We start from the raw sequence: 11,127 nt of genomic DNA, 5'->3' as shown, positions 1-11,127 counted from the left end.
TATTCTAACAAATATTATCCTCAAAATCCTTATTCTTCGCTAGAAGCACAAACAAGCACTTGGAAAAGCACAGAACATGTTCAACCCATCTGTTTATTTCAGCCCAACATTTCAACCATCCATCACAATGGCAACACACCGTTTTACCGCTTTAAAAGAATCCAGCCTCACTTAGTCTGTCAGGACTTTGCTTAAAAACCAAAGTCTAAACGTTTAAAGATGACAGAATCGCATCGTATGTTATATATTTAGAATAAGCGAACATAATCTCCTAAACATCACACGTAGAACTCCATAGCGACGCTGATTCAGGAGATAAATGTAAGAGTACCACCATTACGCACAGGTTACGAGTACCATACAAAGAAAGAGTTCGACCTACCACAGAGACACTTTCACATATAAAATCTCCCACACCCTTTGCAGAGTGCAGAGTGGCTTTTATATACAGTCTACTCCAAGTAACCAAGATGCCGGCACTTCTGCCCACGTGATCACGATGTCTCTGCTACTGGCGTATTACAGATTTGGTTGCCAAATTGCAAATGTAGTGCAGTAAAAAAAAAGAAAAAAAAACTGCTGCACTGTTTATCTGTGTGCGCGTGCGCGCGTATTGGTTTGTGTCGGTTTCTTGCGCGGGAGGGTGTGAGGGGCATGTCCAGAATGGGATTCAAACTTGGATGCGCCACATGTTATGACATCCGGGATAGTTTTCAAAAGTGAATCCACCGGTGATGCGTCAGGGTTGGTGGCTGAAGGAGGATTCACCAGCTGATACACAGGCATACGGGTAAATGTCGCAGTTGCATTACTTAGAATTGTAATATATTTAGAAGAAAATTTATAATACTTAATAAGATGTAACATCGTGATCACGTGTGCAGAAGTGTCGGCTCTTGGATCTTTGAAGTAAGCCTTATACACTTACAGAGAGAAAAATCACAGCACCATGAAGGAACTGTGCGACATACACGGAGGTAGGTAGCCTTGTTTCTACATCTCAAAAATGATGTCAATTCTAATTTCGCGCCAGTCGCATAAGGGTGGCGCTAGTAGGACTACTACGGGGACGCAAACCAGGTTTGCTTTAAATACACTGTGTAATGGTAGTGAGAGTTAGTCATCTTTCAGATATGATGTGCGGAGCTGAAGTTAGTCGAGAATGCCTCACTGAGTTCTAAAGATGTCGTGTAACAGAGCTACGAGAAGCTGGGTGATCGTTCTCAAATGGTTCAAATGGCTCTGAGCACTACGGGACTTAACAGCTGAGGTCATCAGTCCCCTAAAACTTAGAACTACTGAAACCTAACTAACCTAAGGACATCACACACATCCATGCCCACACACATTCATGCCCGAGGCAGGATTCGAATCTGCGACCGCAGCGGTCGCGCGGTTCTAGACTGAAGCGCCTAGAACCGCTCGGCCGCACCGGCCGGTGGTGCTCGCTCTGCGATGCTGCAGAGACACTTGGCAGGAATGTAGCCACTGTACATGATTGCTGGCAGAGGCGGTCACTAGAATGAGCAGTAACAAGAAGACCGGTTTCCAGACGGCCACGTGACACTATCGAGAAGGGGGACCATCGTGTTTGTTGTACGGCTCTGGTGCATCGTACTGCATCTACAGCAGCAATAAGAGCAGCAGCTGGTAACACAATGGTAAAACGAACTGAGACAAGTAGGTTACTTCAGGGCAGCTCGTGGACATATGCCATACGAGAATGAGCAGTAACAAGAAGACCGGTTTCCAGACGGCCACATGGCACTATCGAGAAGGGGGACCATCGTGTTTGTTGTACGACTCTGTGCATCGTACTGCATCTACAGCAGCAATAAGAGCAGCAGCTGGCAACACAATGGTAAAACGAACTGAGACAAGTAGGTTACTTCAGGGCAGCTCGTGGACATATGCCATACGAGAACGAGCAGTAACAAGAATACCGGTTTCCAGACGGCCACATGGCACTATCGAGAAGGGGGACCATCGTGTTTGTTGTACAGCTCTGGTGCATCGTACTGCATCTACAGCAGCAATAAGAGCAGCAGCTGGTAACACAATGGTAAAACGAACTGAGACAAGTAGGTTACTTCAGGGCAGGTCGTGGACATATGCCATACGAGAATGAGCAGTAACAAGAAGACCGGTTTCCAGACGGCCACATGGCACTATCGAGAAGGGGGACCATCGTGTTTGTTGTACGACTCTGTGCATCGTACTGCATCTACAGCAGCAATAAGAGCAGCAGCTGGCAACACAATGGTAAAACGAACTGAGACAAGTAGGTTACTTCAGGGCAGCTCGTGGACATATGCCATACGAGAACGAGCAGTAACAAGAATACCGGTTTCCAGACGGCCACATGGCACTATCGAGAAGGGGGACCATCGTGTTTGTTGTACAGCTCTGGTGCATCGTACTGCATCTACAGCAGCAATAAGAGCAGCAGCTGGTAACACAATGGTAAAACGAACTGAGACAAGTAGGTTACTTCAGGGCAGCTCGTGGACATATGCCATACGAGAATGAGCAGTAACAAGAAGACCGGTTTCCAGACGGCCACATGGCACTATCGAGAAGGGGGACCATCGTGTTTGTTGTACGACTCTGTGCATCGTACTGCATCTACAGCAGCAATAAGAGCAGCAGCTGGCAACACAATGGTAAAACGAACTGAGACAAGTAGGTTACTTCAGGGCAGCTCGTGGACATATGCCATACGAGAACGAGCAGTAACAAGAATACCGGTTTCCAGACGGCCACATGGCACTATCGAGAAGGGGGACCATCGTGTTTGTTGTACGACTCTGTGCATCGTACTGCATCTACAGCAGCAATAAGAGCAGCAGCTGGCAACACAATGGTAAAACGAACTGAGACAAGTAGGTTACTTCAGGGCAGCTCGTGGACATATGCCATACGAGAATGAGCAGTAACAAGAAGACCGGTTTCCAGACGGCCACATGGCACTATCGAGAAGGGGGACCATCGTGTTTGTTGTACGACTCTGTGCATCGTACTGCATCTACAGCAGCAATAAGAGCAGCAGCTGGCAACACAATGGTAAAACGAACTGAGACAAGTAGGTTACTTCAGGGCAGCTCGTGGACATATGCCATACGAGAACGAGCAGTAACAAGAATACCGGTTTCCAGACGGCCACATGGCACTATCGAGAAGGGGGACCATCGTGTTTGTTGTACGACTCTGTGCATCGTACTGCATCTACAGCAGCAATAAGAGCAGCAGCTGGCAACACAATGGTAAAACGAACTGAGACAAGTAGGTTACTTCAGGGCAGCTCGTGGACATATGCCATACGAGAACGAGCAGTAACAAGAATACCGGTTTCCAGACGGCCACATGGCACTATCGAGAAGGGGGACCATCGTGTTTGTTGTACAGCTCTGGTGCATCGTACTGCATCTACAGCAGCAATAAGAGCAGCAGCTGGCAACACAATGGTAAAACGAACTGAGACAAGTAGGTTACTTCAGGGCAGCTCGTGGACATATGCCATACGAGAACGAGCAGTAACAAGAATACCGGTTTCCAGACGGCCACATGGCACTATCGAGAAGGGGGACCATCGTGTTTGTTGTACGACTCTGTGCATCGTACTGCATCTACAGCAGCAATAAGAGCAGCAGCTGGTAACACAATGGTAAAACGAACTGAGACAAGTAGGTTACTTCAGGGCAGCTCGTGGACATATGCCATACGAGAACGAGCAGTAACAAGAAGACCGGTTTCCAGACGGCCACATGGCACTATCGAGAAGGGGGACCATCGTGTTTGTTGTACAGCTCTGGTGCATCGTACTGCATCTACAGCAGCAATAAGAGCAGCAGCTGGCAACACAATGGTAAAACGAACTGAGACAAGTAGGTTACTTCAGGGCAGCTCGTGGACATATGCCATACGAGAACGAGCAGTAACAAGAATACCGGTTTCCAGACGGCCACATGGCACTATCGAGAAGGGGGACCATCGTGTTTGTTGTACGACTCTGTGCATCGTACTGCATCTACAGCAGCAATAAGAGCAGCAGCTGGTAACACAATGGTAAAACGAACTGTGACAAGTAGGTTACTTCAGGGCAGCTCGTGGACATATGCCATACGAGAACGAGCAGTAACAAGAAGACCGGTTTCCAGACGGTCACATGGCACTATCGAGAAGGGGGACCATCGTGTTTGTTGTACGACTCTGTGCATCGTACTGCATCTACAGCAGCAATAAGAGCAGCAGCTGGCAACACAATGGTAAAACGAACTGAGACAAGTAGGTTACTTCAGGGCAGCTCGTGGACATATGCCATACGAGAACGAGCAGTAACAAGAATACCGGTTTCCAGACGGCCACATGGCACTATCGAGAAGGGGGACCATCGTGTTTGTTGTACGACTCTGTGCATCGTACTGCATCTACAGCAGCAATAAGAGCAGCAGCTGGTAACACAATGGTAAAACGAACTGAGACAAGTAGGTTACTTCAGGGCAGCTCGTGGACATATGCCATACGAGAACGAGCAGTAACAAGAAGACCGGTTTCCAGACGGCCACATGGCACTATCGAGAAGGGGGACCATCGTGTTTGTTGTACGACTCTGTGCATCGTACTGCATCTACAGCAGCAATAAGAGCAGCAGCTGGCAACACAATGGTAAAACGAACTGAGACAAGTAGGTTACTTCAGGGCAGCTCGTGGACATATGCCATACGAGTACGAGCAGTAACAAGAATACCGGTTTCCAGACGGCCACATGGCACTATCGAGAAGGGGGACCATCGTGTTTGTTGTACGACTCTGTGCATCGTACTGCATCTACAGCAGCAATAAGAGCAGCAGCTGGTAACACAATGGTAAAACGAACTGAGACAAGTAGGTTACTTCAGGGCAGCTCGTGGACATATGCCATACGAGAACGAGCAGTAACAAGAATACCGGTTTCCAGACGGCCACATGGCACTATCGAGAAGGGGGACCATCGTGTTTGTTGTACAGCTCTGGTGCATCGTACTGCATCTACAGCAGCAATAAGAGCAGCAGCTGGCAACACAATGGTAAAACGAACTGAGACAAGTACGTTACTTCAGGGCAGCTCGTGGACATATGCCATACGAGAACGAGCTGTAACAAGAATACCGGTTTCCAGACGGCCACATGGCACTATCGAGAAGGGGGACCATCGTGTTTGTTGTACGACTCTGTGCATCGTACTGCATCTACAGCAGCAATAAGAGCAGCAGCTGGTAACACAATGGTAAAACGAACTGAGACAAGTAGGTTACTTCAGGGCAGCTCGTGGACATATGCCATACGAGAATGAGCAGTAACAAGAAGACCGGTTTCCAGACGGCCACATGGCACTATCGAGAAGGGGGACCATCGTGTTTGTTGTACGACTCTGTGCATCGTACTGCATCTACAGCAGCAATAAGAGCAGCAGCTGGCAACACAAAGGTAAAACGAACTGAGACAAGTAGGTTACTTCAGGGCAGCTCGTGGACATATGCCATACGAGAATGAGCAGTAACAAGAAGACCGGTTTCCAGACGGCCACATGGCACTATCGAGAAGGGGGACCATCGTGTTTGTTGTACGACTCTGTGCATCGTACTGCATCTACAGCAGCAATAAGAGCAGCAGCTGGCAACACAATGGTAAAACGAACTGAGACAAGTAGGTTACTTCAGGGCAGCTCGTGGACATATGCCATACGAGAATGAGCAGTAACAAGAAGACCGGTTTCCAGACGGCCACATGGCACTATCGAGAAGGGGGACCATCGTGTTTGTTGTACGACTCTGTGCATCGTACTGCATCTACAGCAGCAATAGGAGCAGCAGCTGGCAACACAATGGTAAAACGAACTGAGACAAGTAGGTTACTTCAGGGCAGCTCGTGGACATATGCCATACGAGAACGAGCAGTAACAAGAATACCGGTTTCCAGAGGGCCACATGGCACTATCGAGAAGGGGGACCATCGTGTTTGTTGTACGACTCTGTGCATCGTACTGCATCTACAGCAGCAATAAGAGCAGCAGCTGGCAACACAATGGTAAAACGAACTGAGACAAGTAGGTTACTTCAGGGCAGCTCGTGGACATATGCCATACGAGAACGAGCAGTAACAAGAATACCGGTTTCCAGACGGCCACATGGCACTATCGAGAAGGGGGACCATCGTGTTTGTTGTACGACTCTGTGCATCGTACTGCATCTACAGCAGCAATAAGAGCAGCAGCTGGCAACACAATGGTAAAACGAACTGAGACAAGTAGGTTACTTCAGGGCAGCTCGTGGACATATGCCATACGAGAACGAGCAGTAACAAGAATACCGGTTTCCAGACGGCCACATGGCACTATCGAGAAGGGGGACCATCGTGTTTGTTGTACGACTCTGTGCATCGTACTGCATCTACAGCAGCAATAAGAGCAGCAGCTGGCAACACAATGGTAAAACGAACTGAGACAAGTAGGTTACTTCAGGGCAGCTCGTGGACATATGCCATACGAGAACGAGCAGTAACAAGAATACCGGTTTCCAGATGGCCACATGGCACTATCGAGAAGGGGGACCATCGTGTTTGTTGTACGACTCTGTGCATCGTACTGCATCTACAGCAGCAATAAGAGCAGCAGCTGGCAACACAATGGTAAAACGAACTGAGACAAGTAGGTTACTTCAGGGCAGCTCGTGGACATATGCCATACGAGAACGAGCAGTAACAAGAATACCGGTTTCCAGACGGCCACATGGCACTATCGAGAAGGGGGACCATCGTGTTTGTTGTACGACTCTGTGCATCGTACTGCATCTACAGCAGCAATAAGAGCAGCAGCTGGCAACACAATGGTAAAACGAACTGAGACAAGTAGGTTACTTCAGGGCAGCTCGTGGACATATGCCATACGAGAACGAGCAGTAACAAGAATACCGGTTTCCAGACGGCCACATGGCACTATCGAGAAGGGGGACCATCGTGTTTGTTGTACGACTCTGTGCATCGTACTGCATCTACAGCAGCAATAAGAGCAGCAGCTGGCAACACAATGGTAAAACGAACTGAGACAAGTAGGTTACTTCAGGGCAGCTCGTGGACATATGCCATACGAGAACGAGCAGTAACAAGAATATCGGTTTCCAGACGGCCACATGGCACTATCGAGAAGGGGGACCATCGTGTTTGTTGTACGACTCTGTGCATCGTACTGCATCTACAGCAGCAATAAGAGCAGCAGCTGGCAACACAATGGTAAAACGAACTGAGACCAGTAGGTTACTTCAGGGCAGCTCGTGGACATATGCCATACGAGAACGAGCAGTAACAAGAATACCGGTTTCCAGACGGCCACATGGCACTATCGAGAAGGGGGACCATCGTGTTTGTTGTACGACTCTGTGCATCGTACTGCATCTACAGCAGCAATAAGAGCAGCAGCTGGCAACACAATGGTAAAACGAACTGAGACAAGTAGGTTACTTCAGGGCAGCTCGTGGACATATGCCATACGAGAACGAGCAGTAACAAGAATACCGGTTTCCAGACGGCCACATGGCACTATCGAGAAGGGGGACCATCGTGTTTGTTGTACGACTCTGTGCATCGTACTGCATCTACAGCACAATAAGAGCAGCAGCTGGCAACACAATGGTAAAACGAACTGAGACAAGTAGGTTACTTCAGGGCAGCTCGTGGACATATGCCATACGAGAACGAGCAGTAACAAGAATACCGGTTTCCAGACGGCCACATGGCACTATCGAGAAGGGGGACCATCGTGTTTGTTGTACGACTCTGTGCATCGTACTGCATCTACAGCAGCAATAAGAGCAGCAGCTGGCAACACAATGGTAAAACGAACTGAGACAAGTAGGTTACTTCAGGGCAGCTCGTGGACATATGCCATACGAGAACGAGCAGTAACAAGAATACCGGTTTCCAGACGGCCACATGGCACTATCGAGAAGGGGGACCATCGTGTTTGTTGTACGACTCTGTGCATCGTACTGCATCTACAGCAGCAATAAGAGCAGCAGCTGGCAACACAATGGTAAAACGAACTGAGACAAGTAGGTTACTTCAGGGCAGCTCGTGGACATATGCCATACGAGAACGAGCAGTAACAAGAATACCGGTTTCCAGACGGCCACATGGCACTATCGAGAAGGGGGACCATCGTGTTTGTTGTACGACTCTGTGCATCGTACTGCATCTACAGCAGCAATAAGAGCAGCAGCTGGCAACACAATGGTAAAACGAACTGAGACAAGTAGGTTACTTCAGGGCAGCTCGTGGACATATGCCATACGAGAACGAGCAGTAACAAGAATACCGGTTTCCAGACGGCCACATGGCACTATCGAGAAGGGGGACCATCGTGTTTGTTGTACGACTCTGTGCATCGTACTGCATCTACAGCAGCAATAAGAGCAGCAGCTGGCAACACAATGGTAAAACGAACTGAGACAAGTAGGTTACTTCAGGGCAGCTCGTGGACATATGCCATACGAGAATGAGCAGTAACAAGAAGACCGGTTTCCAGACGGCCACATGGCACTATCGAGAAGGGGGACCATCGTGTTTGTTGTACGACTCTGTGCATCGTACTGCATCTACAGCAGCAATAAGAGCAGCAGCTGGCAACACAATGGTAAAACGAACTGAGACAAGTAGGTTACTTCAGGGCAGCTCGTGGACATATGCCATACGAGAATGAGCAGTAACAAGAAGACCGGTTTCCAGACGGCCACATGGCACTATCGAGAAGGGGGACCATCGTGTTTGTTGTACGACTCTGTGCATCGTACTGCATCTACAGCAGCAATAAGAGCAGCAGCTGGCAACACAATGGTAAAACGAACTGAGACAAGTAGGTTACTTCAGGGCAGCTCGTGGACATATGCCATACGAGAACGAGCAGTAACAAGAATACCGGTTTCCAGACGGCCACATGGCACTATCGAGAAGGGGGACCATCGTGTTTGTTGTACGACTCTGTGCATCGTACTGCATCTACAGCAGCAATAAGAGCAGCAGCTGGTAACACAATGGTAAAACGAACTGAGACAAGTAGGTTACTTCAGGGCAGCTCGTGGACATATGCCATACGAGAACGAGCAGTAACAAGAATACCGGTTTCCAGACGGCCACATGGCACTATCGAGAAGGGGGACCATCGTGTTTGTTGTACGACTCTGTGCATCGTACTGCATCTACAGCAGCAATAAGAGCAGCAGCTGGCAACACAATGGTAAAACGAACTGAGACAAGTAGGTTACTTCAGGGCAGCTCGTGGACATATGCCATACGAGAACGAGCAGTAACAAGAATACCGGTTTCCAGGCGGCCACATGGCACTATCGAGAAGGGTGACCATCGTGTTTGTTGTACGACTCTGTGCATCGTACTGCATCTACAGCAGCAATAAGAGCAGCAGCTGGCAACACAATGGTAAAACGAACTGAGACAAGTAGGTTACTTCAGGGCAGCTCGTGGACATATGCCATACGAGAATGAGCAGTAACAAGAAGACCGGTTTCCAGACGGCCACATGGCACTATCGAGAAGGTGGACCATCGTGTTTGTTGTACGTCTCTGTGCATCGTACTGCATCTACAGCAGCAATAAGAGCAGCAGCTGGCAACACAATGGTAAAACGAACTGAGACAAGTAGGTTACTTCAGGGCAGCTCGTGGACATATGCCATACGAGAACGAGCAGTAACAAGAATACCGGTTCCCAGATGGCCACATGGCACTATCGAGAAGGGGGACCATCGTGTTTGTTGTACAGCTCTGGTGCATCGTACTGCATCTACAGCAGCAATAAGAGCAGCAGCTGGTAACACAATGGTAAAACGAACTGAGACAAGTAGGTTACTTCAGGGCAGCTCGTGGACATATGCCATACGAGAATGAGCAGTAACAAGAAGACCGGTTTCCAGACGGCCACATGGCACTATCGAGAAGGGGGACCATCGTGTTTGTTGTACGACTCTGTGCATCGTACTGCATCTACAGCAGCAATAAGAGCAGCAGCTGGCAACACAATGGTAAAACGAACTGAGACAAGTAGGTTACTTCAGGGCAGCTCGTGGACATATGACATACGAGAATGAGCAGTAACAAGAAGACCGGTTTCCAGACGGCCACATGGCACTATCGAGAAGGGGGACCATCGTGTTTGTTGTACGACTCTGTGCATCGTACTGCATCTACAGCAGCAATAAGAGCAGCAGCTGGCAACACAATGGTAAAACGAACTGAGACAAGTAGGTTACTTCAGGGCAGCTCGTGGACATATGCCATACGAGAACGAGCAGTAACAAGAATACCGGTTCCCAGACGGCCACATGGCACTATCGAGAAGGGGGACCATCGTGTTTGTTGTACAGCTCTGGTGCATCGTACTGCATCTACAGCAGCAATAAGAGCAGCAGCTGGTAACACAATGGTAAAACGAACTGAGACAAGTAGGTTACTTCAGGGCAGCTCGTGGACATATGCCATACGAGAATGAGCAGTAACAAGAAGACCGGTTTCCAGACGGCCACATGGCACTATCGAGATGGGGGACCATCGTGTTTGTTGTACGACTCTGTGCATCGTACTGCATCTACAGCAGCAATAAGAGCAGCAGCTGGCAACACAATGGTAAAACGAACTGAGACAAGTAGGTTACTTCAGGGCAGCTCGTGGACATATGACATACGAGAATGAGCAGTAACAAGAAGACCGGTTTCCAGACGGCCACATGGCACTATCGAGAAGGGGGACCATCGTGTTTGTTGTACGACTCTGTGCATCGTACTGCATCTACAGCAGCAATAAGAGCAGCAGCTGGCAACACAATGGTAAAACGAACTGAGACAAGTAGGTTACTTCAGGGCAGCTCATGGACATATGCCATACGAGAACGAGCAGTAACAAGAATACCGGTTCCCAGACGGCCACATGGCACTATCGAGAAGGGGGACCATCGTGTTTGTTGTACAGCTCTGGTGCATCGTACTGCATCTACAGCAGCAATAAGAGCAGCAGCTGGTAACACAATGGTAAAACGAACTGAGACAAGTAGGTTACTTCAGGGCAGCTCGTGGACATATGCCATACG

The sequence above is a fragment of the Schistocerca cancellata genome, chromosome 3, assembly GCF_023864275.1.
Source record: "Schistocerca cancellata isolate TAMUIC-IGC-003103 chromosome 3, iqSchCanc2.1, whole genome shotgun sequence".
In the NCBI taxonomy this organism is placed as follows: Eukaryota; Metazoa; Arthropoda; class Insecta; order Orthoptera; family Acrididae; genus Schistocerca; species Schistocerca cancellata.
The sequence above is the reverse complement of the archived record's forward strand: the minus strand, read 5'-3'. Positions refer to the sequence as shown.